We start from the raw sequence: 10,346 nt of genomic DNA on the forward strand, positions 1-10,346 counted from the left end.
TTGAAGAGAATTGTTCACCTCTCTTCCAAGAAGAACATTACTGTAGTATCTATTTATGGCTGAGTAATCTAATTTAATGGTACTTTCTGCAGAGCCAATAGAGTTTAATGCATATGTTTTTATTTGTGTCTGCTTAAAGGGCAAGTTGAGTGAACAAGGCAAAGAGGCCAAAACTGGGGCATCATCCAGAGATGGTGACTCTTCAGACAATGAAAAAGTTGGAATTGTTCAAAGACACCAAACAGTAAAGTTATTTCCACCAAGTTCAAGCAGTGAAAAACCAGAGCGCTCTTCTGACTCTTCTCGCATGGATAAGACCGGTGATGGCCAGGTGATGCTAAAGACTGTGTCAAACATTACAAAGAGTTCTAATGAAGCAAAGAACTCAACAAAAACACACCAAAGAACAACATCAGTGATACCAGAACCTGCAGAGAAGACAGTACTTCAACTGGAGACTCAGGACCTGGGTGTTACAGAAGTACTTGTGGACAAACTGGAATCTGTGGATACTGCACCTCTCTTAGCTCCAGCAGTTGAGGCAACACCAGAGAAAGTAGAGAAAGAGGCCATTAAGATCACCAGTGAATGTGTGGAAATGACCGTTACAAGTCCTACTGCAAGCTCAGGAGGTCCTATTAAATGGTTGAAGAGAACTGCCAATACTTCGGGGGAGGATATTAAGACCGATATTGATGAAGCAAGAAATTCATCATTGAGAAGATGGACAATTGAGTCAAATAACACCACAGAGATGGCTGTGCCAACAGAAACCTTAGAATCATTGGATATAAGTAATCTTACAACTGTTTCTACTGACAGACCAAAGATAATAAATCCCTTAACACTGCAGATACCATCATCTCAAATTCAAACCAATGAACCATGGGAATCTACAACCAAAGGTTCGCTAGTTAAGGAAATACCGAGAAAAGAAACTTCAGATGAATCAGGAAACACCAACAAAACAGAAAATATCACTGTGCCTACACCGAAAACACAGTTAGAGCTAATATTTGCTGTGAAAGTAACCCAGGCACCAGCACTTGAGTTCCCAGAGGAGACAACAGTGGAAGAGACAGAAGCAGAGACAGAAGAGGATGTCACAGTCTCAGGAGACTGCACCACACCACCCAGCAGGTCTATGGGAGAGCCTACAAAGGGGAGTGGTTTTGTGAAGAAAAATGACCTTTTGGGGGAAGCTCAAGATCCAGAACAGGACCTATGTGGTTTGATTGCGAATAGCACTACATTCACATCTGCCAAAGCAGTCGACTCCCCTAAAAGTGCAGGCAATATTTCAGGTAAAGTATGGAGCAGATCGACCTTCAAAGTGAGTTGTCACAGAGGCATGCCCAGTGAAGCCAAAATACATTTTGGAAGTGAGAGATTGCAATCCTTCAACTGGGAGTCCTTTTTCTGTATGGTCAAAGGCTCTGGGAAGGGCTCAGTAGTCCTTTGGAGATGGCAGAGGAAGGTGTTCAACATAACTATTTTGCCATTCAGTGTTCCTCCCATGACAATGAGATTCTCTCTCAGTCCTCTGAAGATGCGGTATACTCCCCAGATGAAAATCTTCTTCATTCCTTTCATTTCAGCAAGTTTTCCTCAAAGGATCAGCAAAGGGTACAGGCAAGTGGCCCAAAGAGCAGGTCCAAGGGGACCACAGGTAACAAAAGTCTCACTCTATACCTTTCGGGTATCAAGAGTGTATAAAACAAATGTTTTAATGCATTATAGGGCATGAGTAACTGTATTATACTGACCAATCTACACAGTACAAATCGAATTTGCATTTATTTATCAAATGCTGAATTTACAAAGAGGAGGAACAGTGGCACAGCAGGTTTGTCCGGGTCCTGCTCTCTGGCAGGTCTGGGGCTCGAGTCCTGCTTGGGCTGCCTTGTGATGGACTGTGGTCCCATCCTGGGTGTGTCCCCTCCCCCTCCAGCCCTGCACCCTGTGTTGCTGGGTTAGGCTCCAGTTTGCTGTGATCCCGCTCGGGACAAGTGGTGTTAGACAGTGTGTGTGTGTGTGATGGGCTAAGTCTAGATATAAACATTGCATATAATACCAGAGCAAGTACTTAATCAGTTAAGTGTTCAGTAAATCATGAAAGAATGTCTTTTTGCCCAATTGTTTATACATGGCACAATTTAAATGAAACTGAAAAGTAACGGATGTCTGCCATTAGAGAGCATAGAGAGAGCATAGAGAGCATCCTCAGTGACGATATATGGAGAAGCACACTAAGAGGAGCTTTCTACATTGTTCTAGTCGTTTTGTGCACTTAGAAGGTATTGTACTCATTAACAACCAAGTCACAGGAGCAGCGTGTCCACGAGATGCTTATACCTTCTGAGCAGCCTTCCGGTTGAATTCAATTTGTTCACCATTTATTGAATTAAGATTGGAAAAGAGGAGGAGAGGACGCATTTCTAATATACAGGGCTGTGACTTGTCTCACTTTGTGTTATGGCAAATATTTTGAAAAGGAAGTGGGGGCACAGGGGGTTGCCATGGCAGAGGTATACTGATGAGCTTGCCATGCACGTCCCCATGTGGTGTTTTTGCTCCAGTGCAACATTTTTTGACTGAGTCTTACGTGACCTCCAAGTGACCCAATTTTTGTGTATTTTACTTCGGTAAGTGCACATCACAACAGACAGCAAAATACATTAAAAAGAATCTAAATTAGTTAACACTCATGAAGCAGAGTACGATATTTTTTATGATTCATTATTTGATTTCAGGATATATGCATTTAGCTGATGTTACTCTCCAAAGCAACTGACAATGTTAATGTAAGTACATCACTCAAGGGTACTCCATCTGGAGGTGAAATTCAAACGTGCGACCTTTGGGTCCAAAGGCAGCAGCTCTAATGACTATGCTACCAGCTGTCCTTATTTAATGCTGGAAACATAAACACTAACCAATCTTAAATTGTATTAAATTTTAAATTGAATGTATAGCTTCAGGGGGTGCGGTGGCGCAGTGGGTTGGACCACAGTCCTCCTCTCCGGTGGGTCTGGGGTTCGAATCCCGCTTGGGGTGCCTTGCGATGGACTGGTGTCCTGTCCTGGGTGTGTCCCCTCCCCCTTCAGCCTTACGCCCTGTGTTGCTGGGTTAGGCTCTGGTTCCCCGTGACCCCGTAAGGGACAAGCGGTTCTGAAAATGTGTGTGTATAGCTTCATAATGACTGTGATGGGCAAATGTCTCACCCAGGATTTACCCTGCTTAGCCCTGGACCCTGTCCTCTTGGGACTGGCTCAAACCACCACATTCCCGATTCAAGCACTACAAATGGGGAAGGACTGGGCGATCTTAGCATAACTGTATGGGGATGTGGTGGTACAGTGGGTAAAGCTCTCTACCTGTGGGTTGTGTGGAGTTTGCATGTTTGTCCATGTGTTACATAACTAAAGGAGAAGGCACTCGCACACCACTTCCTTTCCTCCCTTGCTTGGCAAACCATGCAGGTGGTAACTATGAGTTAGGGATGGCATGTCCATCATCAACCTGACTACATAGATCCTTTGTTTCCTGTAACTGAAATACTTTGATTAAAGAGAAAAAGATTGTGATGTGGAGCTTTTGACCCGATTGTGGTCTTTTACAGGGTTACCGTGGCCCTCCAGGACTACCCGGGCCACCTGGACCTAAAGGAGACAAAGTACAGTAAATTGTGTACTTTATTTGTTTGTTATATGGCTGGTTTTTTCCACACTGTTAAGTAATAATCTGCTCATGTGAAATTGTGCTTTTCGCATAACACACTGTGAATTAACCTTACAGTAATTTGACTGAGTTTTTCTTCATCTCCCAATGTTACTATAGTAATTGAAGCAATGTTATCTTGAGACACGTTTCTTTTACCCAACAAGATGTTTTGTGTGATCCAGGGCGAGGCCGGGGTCATGGGACGAGCAGGGCGCGCAGGAGACCGAGGCCCCGTGGGTCCGCCTGGGATGCCTACCATCATTCTGTGGCAATCTTCAGAAGAAGGCTGGCAGGTATCAAAGGTGCCGAACTACATATAAAAAAACTTTTCATGACACAGGTTTAATTGTAAATATGAACTTAGAAAGCTGTCATTTTTTTGCCAGTAATAAAGAATTTACGCAGTCTAATGCTAGATGATTGTTTCTGAAGCTGTAGTTCAGTCTTTTCATTTGTTTCTTTCTACAGAAAAAGAAATTTTACAAAAAGCTTATTGCAGCCTGGCCAGTAAGTGCATGTAGCATCTTACTCCTGTGTTTTGATTTTTGTAGCTTTCAGGTATCAAATATTGATTTTCTTTCTTCATGCTCAGACTGCATAGTATGTTATTGTTTGGTATAATAAGACATACTGCTACCAAGTTGTATGTTTTAGGGACACAACAGCAATTTTGACTCTGGTATGACTCTTTAATTACTGAAGGACTGAAATTTAGCCGCAGTTTAAATCAATGTCAATGCATTATTCAATTATGTTTTTGAACTATTTTCTGCAACAAGTAACTACACAGTCGTTTTCAGTTCTCAGGTGGAGGACATCATTCTAATGAAATGGTTAATTATTTGTGCCTGTGTCCCTTTCAGAGACTAAAGGGGCCACCAGGGCCTCATGGACCTCCAGGGGATCCAGGACCACCTGTAAGGGCATATAACTTCTACCTCTGTGTTCGAGTGCAGATATTTTTCATTTTAATTTTTTATCTCAAGAAAATAAGTAGTTTTAAAACAATATGTAGCACCGCTGCCTCACAGCTCCTGGACAGGACATGAGGGCGTGAATTTGAGTTCAGGGTGTTCTGTGTGGAATTAGTATGTATCCCTGCTTTTTCATACAGTCCCTCCAGGTACTTTGGTTTCTTTCCTGTTACTAAACGTATGTGTTGTAGGTAATGAAGAATCCCAGCTAAACACAACTTACCCATCATTGTATGCTGCTTTGGAGGAAACCATCTCGAGAAAGAAAAAGCATGATGTAAATTGAAAGAAACAGCTATTTTTTCAAATCTATAATGTCATAAACACAATTGTCTATAACGTACATGTAGAAAACTGTAACAAGCTCAGGACAGGTCCTCACAAACTGTCTCAGTTTTAAGCAGCATCAGCTCTTGCTCGTTGAAATGCAGAAAATGACAAACTGGACTGTGAAAGCAAAAAAGAAGAATTTGGCTTATACATGGATAGAAAACCACACAGGGTAACGCTGAAATACAACCCACATGCTGGGAGCACTCAGCACTTCGGTGATGTGGAAGGGCTGCCCTCCACCGGAGGGAGGAAGGTTGAAACACAAGTGGCTTTACAACCGCTTTCAGTCCATGCTTTTTTTTTTTGTCCAGGGACAACCAGGGATACCTGGAAAGCAAGGAAGAAAAGGAGTCGAAGGGACTACTGTAAGTATCACCATTTCTTCTGAAACCAAATCCATTATTTTTTATATTTGCAGAAATTCTCAGAGCCTAAGTGATATAGAAGCAAAAAAAAAAGAACACACATTGGCTGAAGCCGCTTGTCCCGGGCTGGGTCACGGCAAACCGGAGCCTACACAGGGTGCGAGGCTGGAGGGAGAGGGGACACACCCAGGACAGGATGCCAGTGACAAGGCACCCCAAGCGGGACTCGAACCCCAGACCCACCAGGGAGCAGGACCTGGCCAATCCCGTTGCGTCACCACACCCCCGAAGCAAAAAATACATACTAAAAGATAGGATTTCTGAACAATACTTTCCTACTTGTTTTTCTAGCTACTTTTGTTCAGGATTCCAGAGATCTAAGCATTTAATATTATTCAATTACTATATTCTCATTTTTATTTAGCAGAGTAATGTTGACATGGATTTTTTGCAGATGGCATGCTTTGTACCAGCATTATGTCTTCTTTCCCAGCAGTACAGCAGAGAGAACACATTTTAAAAATGTGGTGTTAATACACACACACACACACATTTTCAGAACCGCTTGTCCCTTACGGGGTCACGGTGAACCGGAGCCTACCCGGCAACACAGGGCGTAAGGCCAGAGGGGGAAGGGGACACACCCAGGACGGGACGCCAGTCCGCCGCAAGGCACCCCAAGCGGGACTTGAACCCCAGACCCACCGGAGAGCAGGACTGCGGTCCAACCCACTGCGCCACCGCACCCCCTGTGGTGTTAATAAATTAAGTTAATTTTTGCACTCTGCAGTCAGCTGTGAAATATAAACACCACAATAAACCCAGTTGAACTGTATGATTGCTGGCACCATGATTGGTGGTAGACAATGCAAGATGTCTCAAGTCTGAGTACCAAGGTTTTATGTTTAGAAGAGTGAACATCTGTGATTGAAAACATGAGGCCATTTAAGCACCGCATGTTTTCACATTGTGTCATTGAAGATGTCCACTAACAAACTCTGATTTGTGTTTTAGGGCCCCCAAGGGTCTATAGGGATGCCAGGCCCCCTAGGAAGACCTGGGAGAGATGGAATCCCAGGATCCGATGCTGCTGATGGCCCACTTGGACCACCAGGAATACTGGTAAGAAACTTTTACAGGTGACTGAAAACTAAACACAGTTTTCATTATATCGACCACATTTTACTCTCCTAAGAGTATTTACAGAAGTCAGTACAAGACAGTTTAGCACAAAATAAAATCAATAACAAACTAACAGCAATCAAAAAATGACATGCCACAAATGTACAAATGTACAAGCTTTTTATCAGAGTCAACTTATGAAATTTTTGTTAAGTAAACAGCAACCAATTACACAGTCATGTCCACATTTCATAAGAAGCAGATTTCCACTTGGGCCAAATGGGGATCGAACACATATTTTCGACCAATGCAGCCTGTCCACTGTTTAGGAAGACAGGAGAGACCAAATGCAGATCAAGTTAAACGTAACAAAGAAAAAGACACCAAAGACAAGGGGGACTAAAAATTCAAATGAGGAGCAAGAAATTTATAACCAAGAACCCAACAAATTTGTTTAAATGAATAAAAACAGTACGTTCATACACTCTCCTATATGGTGTGAACATCAGTAGCTGCCATTGATGCCACTTCTTTGCACTTAAGTTTACTGTTCTTCAGTCAGTAATTATTTATAATGTGACATTATAGGTTGATTTAAAACTGTCTTCCTGGCTGTTTGGAGTTATACAGAAATTTACAGGATTCATTTCACAGGATTAATGTACTGTTATCCTTTCAAATGTGACACTGCATAACAACAAATGAAGAAAGCGCTCTTATTCAGAAAGTGTCACACCCTTGTTTCTACCACTACTCCTTTTTGCTAGTCTCAAAGGGATGTGGAATGTTTTCAGATATTATTTCATAAGAAGCCATTATGAATCTAATCACAGCATTAGTAACAAGCTCCGCAAAATGAAGATACAGGTGGTATTAAGTTTATATAGTGTTACAATAAAATGTGCTCTTCAGTATTGAAAGTAGCTAGTAAATGTGTAACAGTTTATATCACATAGAAGACCTGTTGATGAAAATATCTGTTTTGATCTTCAGGGTCCCAAAGGCTATAGTGGAGAAAAGGGCAACAAAGGGGAGCCGGGTGAGTGGGTAAGAAGAGCCAGCATTTTCTCGTGGATTCTACTGCTGCCTATTGGATAAAACTGAAATAACACCAGTCTTTGGCTATGAAACTGTTATTATAAATACTTTTTTGTATGCTAGTATGACCTGATGTGGGCAGAGGTGGCTACATGGGCAGAAGTGAGCCACAGGACAGCGGATGTCATCAAAACAAGGTTTATTCATCAGCAAAAACAAACAAAAACAAGGGAGGGACATGCTCCCTTAAGGCAAAACAAAAGCAGCAAAATAAGGGAAAAACTGTCAGTACCACAAAACAACCCTATCCTTCCTCAGGGACCACATCAAGCGCCATGCCAACATTCCCCGAGAAGTGTCTCTCAGACCCTGGACCAGCTGCCTAATAAATCCTGACTGGTGAGGCTTCAATTGCCAGCAGCTGGTCAGAATTGATCTGGCAAGGCAGGAGGGGCACTTGGGAGGTGTCCATTAAGGTGTATCCCACCCCATGCCATGGCTGCACCATTCACCAGCTCATACTAGTAACAAAGTGTAAATTGGCTTACTGTGCTTAAGGTATACTGTATATGTTTATGTTTTGTGACTTCAAATTACATAAATAACAAAATATGATAATAAAAACAATCTGCTCAGCAGGACCCTGTCTACTGAATAAATCTTATATTTAAGGCCTGCTGTGTAACGTATAATAGATACAAAAATGTATTAAACCAAGTACCGGTCCTTCTATAGGGTTATCAAGGAGAAGTTGGACCACAAGGAAACAAAGGACAAAAAGGCCAGCAGGTCAGGCTCTTTGCTTCAGAGTTCTAGTCAAAAGATTGACAGACTCACACTCACCAGCCGCTTTTATTAAGTATACCTGTCGAGTACCAGGTGGGACCCTGTTTTGCCTCCACAACGGCATGGATCCTCATCTTTTAATGCAAGGTGACTTACAATGATACATTAGATATAGATACTAGATATACTACAGCACACTACTTACAGTGAGTGACTCATTTATAAACCACTGAAGCGCGCTCTGTCTTGGACACAGCACATACTGTTGGCAATAGAGTTACCAGTTCGCTTGAAATCATGTCTTTGGACTGGGTGGAAAACCAGAGCACCAAGAGCAAACCTACACAAAACCAGGGAGAACATGAAACTTCAACTCAGACTGAGCTAGGATCAAACCCACATCCTCTCACCAACTAGGAGCTGTTAGACAAGAGTTGTGATTTTGAGCTTTACTCTTCTTGTGTGTTATACTTGTGTCCATAGGGAAATAAAGGAGAAAGAGGCTTGACTGGGATTACAGGATATATGGTGAGTACAAAAATTCAACACATTGTTCAACACATCTTAGTAGAAGTGCTTTAAGAAGTGGAAAATTTGACAGAAAGAGGCATTTGTGTAGCTTTGATTCTTCTGTACTTTTGTGTTTCATTTGTATTGCTTTAGGACTGGTTGTATATTCTGTCAGGGGGTGCGGTGGCACAGTGGGTTGGACCACAGTCCTGCTCTCCGGTGGGTTTGGGGTTCGAGTCCCGCTTGGGGTGCCTTGCGGCGGACTGGCGTCCCGTCCTGGGTTTGTCCCCTTCCCCCTCTGGCCTAACGCCCTGTGTTGCCGTGTAGGCTCCGGTTCCCCGTGACCCCATATGGGACAAGCGGTTCTGAAAATGTGTGTGTGTGTGTGTGTGTATATTCTGTATACAGCAGTTAACAAAGTCTTCTATATGACCTGATAAGGACTTGACCTCAATACAAAACTCTTTTTAGTGTAAGAAAATATTCTTTGAAAGGAGACATGAGCAGATCAGTCAGAAGAAGTAAAGAAGATGAATCAGATTTTTATGTGTCACTATACTTCATGTAAAAGTCATACTTTGATTAGACATAAAACTTACATACAGAAATTTCAGATATGGGTTGCAAGTGACTAAATGCTACAGCCCTTATGAGGACTCTTCTCCATAGGGTTTGCCTGGACCCAGAGGTCTGGTGGGATTCATGGGAATGCCTGGAATTCCAGTGAGTGCTACATCTTGGTTCATGTCACGATTCCTTCACTCCAAAAAAATAATGTGTACGAAGTAAAAATAAAATGTCTTTGAAAAAAATACCTTTTACTCAGGGTGAAACTGGACCACCTGGGTTCACTGGACAGCCAGGACCTCCTGTGAGTTAGACAACACACATCCTTCTTTCTCCAATTTCTGCTTCATTGAAATTACTGCAAAAAAACAAGGGATTTGTTACCTTTCAGGGAACCATCGGACCAAGAGGCATTAAGGGGGTCCCAGGAGTCAATGGGCCCCCAGTAAGAGAATATTAGATAGCTACAGTGCCTAGATGTGAGAAAATGCTGATCTGCCACCACATCTGGAATATATAACTGAATTTTTCTTTTGCAGGGTCAGCCAGGATTTCCAGGCCTGAAAGGACCTGTTGGCCAACCTGTGAGTGCTTTCACTCTTTTGTATAGCAGTTATACCAGTGTAAATATCCACTGTTTTTTCCAGTTTAGGGGTTTTTTTTCATTAATATACTGCATAGATACATATCTCAAACATACTTAGATTTAGAAGAGTATTGTGCTTCTGTAATTTTTCTGTAGTTTACGCAGTACATGAAAGAAGAGTAATAAACACAATCTTGATAGTGGAAATGCAATTATGCACATTCATACCCGTATTTATCATTTATAGCATCCCATCTATGGTGTTCTCTGACTCTGGAACATAGTGACCTTGTATAAGATGAGCAGTTGATAAAAATGGAACAGTCTTCTGAATGGAAAATC

Source organism: Scleropages formosus, chromosome 9, assembly GCF_900964775.1.
Source record: "Scleropages formosus chromosome 9, fSclFor1.1, whole genome shotgun sequence".
Classification (NCBI taxonomy): domain Eukaryota; kingdom Metazoa; phylum Chordata; class Actinopteri; order Osteoglossiformes; family Osteoglossidae; genus Scleropages; species Scleropages formosus.